The sequence below is a fragment of the Andrographis paniculata genome, unplaced genomic scaffold (assembly GCF_009805555.1).
Source record: "Andrographis paniculata isolate CXL003 unplaced genomic scaffold, ASM980555v1 Contig34END, whole genome shotgun sequence".
Lineage (NCBI taxonomy): Eukaryota > Viridiplantae > Streptophyta > Magnoliopsida > Lamiales > Acanthaceae > Andrographis > Andrographis paniculata.
The window spans coordinates 5,415,116-5,422,497 of NW_026137567.1; positions in this window are offsets into that span (position 1 = coordinate 5,415,116).

The following is a 7,382-nucleotide window of genomic DNA, read 5'->3' on the forward strand; positions in this document are numbered from 1 at the left end:
ATTATAAAAAATTGAATTAAAAAATAATAATTTATTATATACTTATAAATTAAATGCAAATTGCATGACGAGGGTACGTGGCCGTTTTGTTCTATCCTATGAAGGAAATCAGTAATGACTTGCCTAGGTGTCACAAATTTACGGCTTTACCTAAACAGACAGGTCATATGTGCATAGCCAAGCTAAATACAGTGCATTCAAATGAAATCAGAATCCTTAGTCAGCAATACAGGTTGTGAAGTAGTAATTATTTCCTCCAATAGGGGATTTTGATTCATTCTCCCAATTTGAGACGTAATTAGCAGACACCTAATTTCAGTATAGTGTGGTGTGGTGGAGCAAGTTATATAGTTAGTTAGAAATTATTTGTACTTGTGATGTGAGGCTCAGATTTCATGGCTTACAAATTACAAGAAGCTGATTGATTCAGTTATCTTTATTGTTCTGTAAATGGAGTGGTTGGCGAACAAGAACACTAGAATTCCATCTATACCTACTACACTATGTGTATAAAATGAACCTAAAAGTTGGGCTATATATTGGGCTTGGATAGAAATGTAGAGAAGGAAAGCCCAGCTTCTATGGGAAATTAAAATGCAGAGAGAGATGAATGGAAACAAAATTTAAAGCGAAAATAGTTGGAGAATGATTTGCGGAATAATGGGGAACAAATTCTGAAGCAATCTAAGCTAAAATGGAGCAAAATTATGGAAAATATCAAACGCAATATTTACTGAATTATCTAACGTTTTTTTTTTTTTTTTTTTTTTTTTTTATGTACTTGATTGCAAACGGTCCAATCAAAATCCAGGTTTATGAGGAGAAGGTATTACCGGAACTGCACTGTGCGCAGGGCGATCCTCGCGGCGAGTAGCCATGGCCGGCGGCATAACGACGGCGTAATGTCCGGTTTGATATAGTCCGCCGCTGAGCGTTGCAGGCAGGGGGTAAACAACCGGTTGCGCCGCTCGATTCTCGGTTGCATTGCTACCGCTGATTGCCATGTGGCATTCAGAGAAGCCTTTGTTTCCTTCAACAACGCCACACGGAATCAATCCGCGATTATCCTGTAGCGACATCACCGGAATCGGTAACAGATCCAGAGGCGGTCCAACGCTAGGCTGATACTCCTTGTCAAAACCAAACAAAAAATCCGGATTCGAATGCGTGAGCGGCGCGGACTGTTTGGCATCCGATTTCACCGGACGAACCGCCGGAGCAGGGGAATCGAAGATGAAGAGGCGTAATTTCGCCGGTTTGGAAGACGCCTTCTGCAAGCGGTCGTACTCCACCATCATATGCTCCACATCGTCGTCGTCGACCAAGGAGACGAGAGAGTCCAGATCCTCGTCAGGCAATTGGTACTTTATCACAATCTCGGAATTATCGCTCTTGTTGCAGATGAATTTAAGCTTGGCGGCGATCTCCGAGAACTTGATGCAGCGATCGACGGCGAGAATTTTGGTATCGCCGCCGATGTAGGAGAGCTGGCGGTCGGTGCGGCGCGACCAGATCTTACCTCCATGACTGCACAGCAATTTAACCTTGCTGCCATTGCTGAGATTTGAGCTCTGTTTCTCCATGTGCGATTCCAACAAGCAGAGAGAGCCGTAACAACTTGAAGATTCTCGACCTACAAGGCAGATTTTGGCATCCTTTCCAAGCCGTATCCCAACTGGCACCTATTACTTATAAATAATATCTACTCCCCTGGAATTCCTATTATTACAAGATCGCCCCTCTCATTTCCGAATTTGCAAAATACCCCTACCAGCATTAAAGAACCAACCGATTACATTCACTGCATATGATATCAAAAATAAACAAAAAATAAAAATCTTAAATCAGAAATATTCACTTATCTAGCTATATAATATAAATTAAATATATATTTATATATATATCACCAAAAAATATATTTTCTTAATGAGTAAATTTTATAAAAGATTTTGTAAAACCAGTTTATTTTTCTCTAGAAAAATTCAATTTAAATATTCTAAAACATAAAAATATCAAGAGACAACTAAATACATTCTTATTTTTAACTTTATTGAAACTAATAATCATATTACAAAAGTATTGCTCATATGCGGATCAAAAAAATAATAATAAAAAAATAGAGCAAAATAAAAATTCATAGGTTCTATAGAATACATTTTTATTGAACATAAAAGATTTGTTTTTTTTTATTTTAAAATAAAATCAACACTATTTATTATGTACGATTTAAAAATATATTATTTTATTTTATAAAATACTACTATATGATATGGAAATACTAATTAAATAAATACTCAAATCAACATTTAATTTTAAAAGCTTTTTGAAAACAAACATACATTCTAATTTTTAACACAAAATCAGAGAGAAAAAAAAAAAAAACCATTAAAATCATCTATTTTCTTATTTTTAATAGTAGAATACTCCATATATTAAAATCTCTACCATTTTTTCCCCATGTAATACAAGGTTATTTGTATAAGCATATAAAGGTCATTACATTTGGACAAAATGAGTTTTTGTGATAAAACTAACATCTAAAATTTCGGAGTACAAAATATTATAATTTATTTAATATTTAGCTAATAAATTGAAATAAATAATAATGATATAATTATATATGAATTTTTCGAAGCAAATTGTATATAAATACATGAAAATTAATATTTTTAATACTAAAAAAAATTATAAAATTTTGGTTGTGTAGTTCCATCCTGAATACAATCATTGAATATATGATGTTCTTTGTATTTTTTTTTATGACATAGAAACTCACCGTTGATAATTTTCTAATGTATTTTGAATAAATTTATAGTCAAATTTATGGGTGGCAAAAATAAACACAGTTCGAAAACTCGGTCCGAGCACGGCACAAAAAATCTGTGCTTAGACCTCCAGAAATAGGCCCGAAAAATTTCAGACCTTGCCTGGTCTGGCACGCTAATAAACCGGGCCGTGCTTGGCCGGGCCGGATGTTAAAATTAATATTTAAATTATAATAAATTTATACATATTTATTAATTTTTGAAATAAAGATAAAAATTAAAACATGGTTTAATGGTAATTTTATTAGCTTATATATATATATATATTTGGTTGTGGATTCAATTATCATGTTCAAATATAATTTGTTTGGTACTTTGAATTTTGAATTTAAATTTTAAATATAGTTAAAATTCTTACCACCACCGTAACCAAACACATATTTATATTCTTTAAATCCAAATGTGTTTGCGATCTAGTGTAATTAATTAGATCAATATAACCTTTTTTAAATTTAATCAAGTTCTTCATTTTTATGGAAAATAACGTGGATTGATGACCAACAAATGCCAAATTTGCTCACCTATCTTAGAATTTGTGTTAATTGGTAAATGATAGGAATTTGTGCCTAAAATACATAAAAACAAACATTTATTATTACTAAACTGTATTTAACTATTCATTAAAAATTATGATTCAATAATCACTAGAATTATTTGGCAATACTGAAGATTCTATATAGATAAATTCAAATCTTATTTTGTATTTTGGCACTATTAATTTATGTAATATTTTTTTTAAAATAGATGAAAATTAAATATCTCTATTTTCACTATTATTCAAAAATTTTAAAAATGTCCAAAGATTCCAAAAAACTAAGCTCTATTAATACAATATTTTTAGAAATTTTCTTACTATTTAATTTTTTTAAAAAATATCAAATTAAATATATTTTTATCGTAAAACATTGTATTAAATACTAATTTTTACTATTTAAAAAAAAATAAACTTTAAAATTTTAAAAAATTTCTTGTCTATTCTTATCCAAAACTCCAAAAACCCTTTGTCTATACTACTTCAAAATTTCAAGTTTTTTTTAATATTATTTCAAAATATCATATCAAATCTCCTTTTGACTATTCTAAAATAATAATAATAATTTGTTATATAAACATTTACACCATTGAAATATATATCGTAAGTGTTGAAACCTATATAAGAGCTTGTTTTATTTTGTATTTTGAGTTATATATATATATTAGATATGTAGAAGAGTTTTATATATAATATATATATATAAATTGTATTGAATTGTTGATTTTTCAATAAATAAAATATATAAGTATATTGTATGTAAATATATACTCTTTTCATCTCAAATTAAAAGGACCATTTTGGATTTTATAGTAAATTAAAAAATAATACTAGTATTTTATTCGTTATTAGAATTTTTGACCTTTTTTTTTATGACGTGGGAATCCGTAGTCGCTACCGGAAAGTGACATTTTTGTTATGTGACTTTAAGTATAAAGTAATGTATATATAATGATATATTTATAATTTAAGTAAAAATTAAGAATATTTTGATATTAGTGTATAATTATTATTATTTTTAAATATGAAAGAGATATTTTCAAGTGGAATATATAAAAATGGTAAAAGAAAAAATATTTTAAATTGGGACGGAAGAGTATTGTATATTTTATTATTTGTGTCAAAAATATTTGATTGGGGAACAATATATATATATATATAACTTTATCCATATTTATAATAATTAATTAATTTGTTTGATTTCTATTCCAATTCTAATAATGTCATCAATTATGATCATAACATATAAGAGAAACTTTTAACAATAAGTGTAGTAAGTTGTTAATTAGTAGTAATTTATTAATATATATATATGTATTTTTAAAAAATAACTATATCTATTGCAAAACTTCTAAACAATTTATTATGTATAATTTTCTTTAAAAAAAATAATAAGAAATAAATACTTCATCCATCCCATTGAAATATATTTTTTGGTATTTAATACTATCTTCGTCATTTAATTTTGTTCTAATTCACTTTGTATTTTACAAATGGAACATGAATAAATTTGAATGACATAAGGAATAGTAAATTAAAAAATAATACTAATATTTTATTATTTAATGAAAGTGTATAAAAGATTTTTAACATTTGATTTTATATATAAAATAATTACATGTGTGATATGTTTATAATTAAAATATTTTAATATTAGACATGCATGCAAAAATGATAAACAAATAAAGAATTAAAATTGGAACGGTAATAATATAAAGTTCTAAAAAGAGTAAGGCTACACATCCGTCCAAACCAAAAGAGCAAGAAAGTGAAAGGGTTCAGTTACCCTACCCCAATGTATTGTGTCTCTTCTATATCGATCAATCACTATCCGTCATGTGTATTTAATTTTTTTTTATTTTATTTTAAAAATACTCGTAGCGCATGGTGATTGATCCGTATAAGAGAGACACATATATGTTGAGGGTATGGTAACTGAACCCGAATTTTCACTTAAAAGTAATAAAAAATTATAAAATATTATACACATATATGACACTAATAAAAATTTACGCAATGCATATTATAATTTACATATTAATATAATACAAATTATAATTGCATATAGTAATCACCCATATACACATATGGGTAATATCACCATTAATTCCAGCACGTAGTATATATTAAAATAGGGTAACATATGATAGTAAAAACACATGATTATGTTAAACCGCATCACATATTGTTTTAACCTCAATCATATATCTTATATTATTTTATTATGTGTTAATTAGCCCTAATTACTATATAATTATTCCATATATAAACATATTTTGAGATTATTCAGTTGTATGTCTCATAAATAACATTGAGTTATATACGTGGTATGTAATGTAATGATAATTATTATAGTAATTTTACCACGACGGTGGGGTGGAGTGGATTGTAATATTGGGAAAGTAGAAGGAGCAAAGCGTGAAGGAGGTTTCTAAATTGGATAAGTTGTGGGGCCAAAGAGCATGAGATAACGTTGTAACAAATGGGGTCCACACGGAGAGGAAATTTAGGAAATTTGAAGTGGCGATTTTCCTTTACATGGATTGTGATATGTTTTACTCCTATGAAATTGAATTTCGTATCATTTCAAAGATGCGTGTGGGACATTTTTCCTATTTTATTTTAATTTATATATTTTTTAAATTCACTTTTCTATAATGGGACTTATAAAAAATAAAAATATATGTTATGATGATTAAGACCCACTTGGAATATACCTTTGCTTTCTTGTCTTCCAAATTTGCCCTCCTTCCATTTTTTATTTTATTTTTCTAACTTTTTTTAATATTCCATTAATCGAAATGTCATTCCTAATCTTTGTTACTACCTTGGATTTTGCTACAATTTTATTTTACTTCCAAAATATACATAAGTGAAATAATAAAAATAGTAGAATAAAGATTGGAGAAATTGACAGTTAGTTAGTGGGCAGTTTGAGGCCGTTGAGATATTTGGGTGTTTATAAGTTAATGTGATTGGTAGCTAAGGTTTTTAGTTGACTTGACCCATTATAGAACTATTTGGAATGAAGAACAAGTCAATTAATCTATAATATCTATATCTATATATTTACATATGGGACTAGTTAGAATGAAATATAAATTGACAGCATATGTTAATATGAAATATAAATTGTAAATAAACAAATAGTGACAAATTAGTTATTTTTTGTTAAAGTAAAAATAATAAAACTATAGAGATAAATTGTTTTTTTATAAACAAATTGGTAAAGAAAAAATAAAAAATAGTTAGATAATTTTAATTGTCAAGAAAGTATAACTAGAAAAATATTAAAAGAAGATATAGGCACAATACAAACACAAAAGGAAGAAGAAGTCATCTGGACTGGGCTGGCGCATGCCTAAGGCCTTTAAAAAAATTTGGGGCCCTCTTCAATTTTTATAATGCAAATATTACAAATGTATTTGCAAAAATATTTTTAAATTTTAAAATAAAATATATAAATAGTAAAATAAATAAAAGCTCGATTATATTTATTTCGCTCGAACCCATGATATGCATAATGCATCTAGATTTTCGCACATGGATATGCATGTAATGAAATTAATAAAAAAGAGTACGGTGGTGTGGTATCACAAGAACAACAGTAATCATGGGAATGCATTGTAGACAGCTGCACCCTAACAATATATGTATTATAATACTCCCCCTCCGTCCCAAAACTATAGTTTTAATTGGGTTGGGTACGAGATTTAAGAAATATTGATATTCTATTGGTAATTGTGTAATAAAACAAATGAAAAAGTAAAGGTAATTTTAGAGTGATATGGTTATTTATGGAAATAAGACTACTGTTTTGGGACATAAAAAAAAAATGGTAAACAAGACTATTGTATTGGAACGGAGGGAGTATTATATTTATTTATCGTAATTTTTTCTTTCTTTAATAATATCGAAATTCGTAATTGTTATTTATTTATTTATTTTTTTCCAGTATACATGTACTGAAAATTTGAACTATGTGTAATAGTCTGAAAATTATAATGTTAAGTTAAACAAGTTAT